The following is a 734-nucleotide window of genomic DNA, read 5'->3' as shown; positions in this document are numbered from 1 at the left end:
GTGTTTTTCAAAAATATGCAATTTATTTCCTCTCTCCTTGTGTCAAACGCACACACACTCCTCATTAAACGCCTGCTGTCAGACGCCTGCAGCGGGCCGAGGAGGCAGCTGCTGTCGGGGTAAATTGAATCCGACCTGGCAAACACACTGAAAATCAGCATTAGTGTGTTTCCATTCACATCGGGAATCGAACGGGCGAGTCAGTCCGGCACAGTCAGTCCCAACTGTTGCAGAGAAGAGTTGGAATTGTCAGGTCGACACGTGTGTGTGCGTGTGTGTCTGTCTGTCTGTCTGTCTTTGCGTAAAAGTAACAGATAAACGGTTAGCTATAGTAACAGATAAACAGTTAGCTAAAGTAACAGATAAACGGTTAGCTAAAGTAACGGATAAACAGTTAGCTAAAGTAACAGATAAACGGTTAGCTAAAGTAACAGATAAACGGTTAGCTAAAGTAACAGATAAACGGTTAGCTAAAGTAACAGATAAACAGTTAGCTAAAGTAACAGATAAACGGTTAGCTAAAGTAACAGATAAACGGTTAGCTAAAGTAACGGATAAACAGTTAGCTAAAGTAACGGATAAACAGTTAGCTAAAGTAACGGATAAACAGTTAGCTAAAGTAACAGATAAACAGTTAGCTAAAGTGACAGATAAACAGTTAGCTAAAGTGACAGATAAACAGTTAGCTAAAGTAACAGATAAACAGTTAGCTAAAGTAACAGATAAACAGTTAG

The sequence above is a fragment of the Echiichthys vipera genome (assembly GCF_963691815.1).
Source record: "Echiichthys vipera genome assembly, chromosome: 17".
NCBI lineage: Eukaryota > Metazoa > Chordata > Actinopteri > Perciformes > Trachinidae > Echiichthys > Echiichthys vipera.
This window is presented reverse-complemented; position numbering follows the sequence as displayed.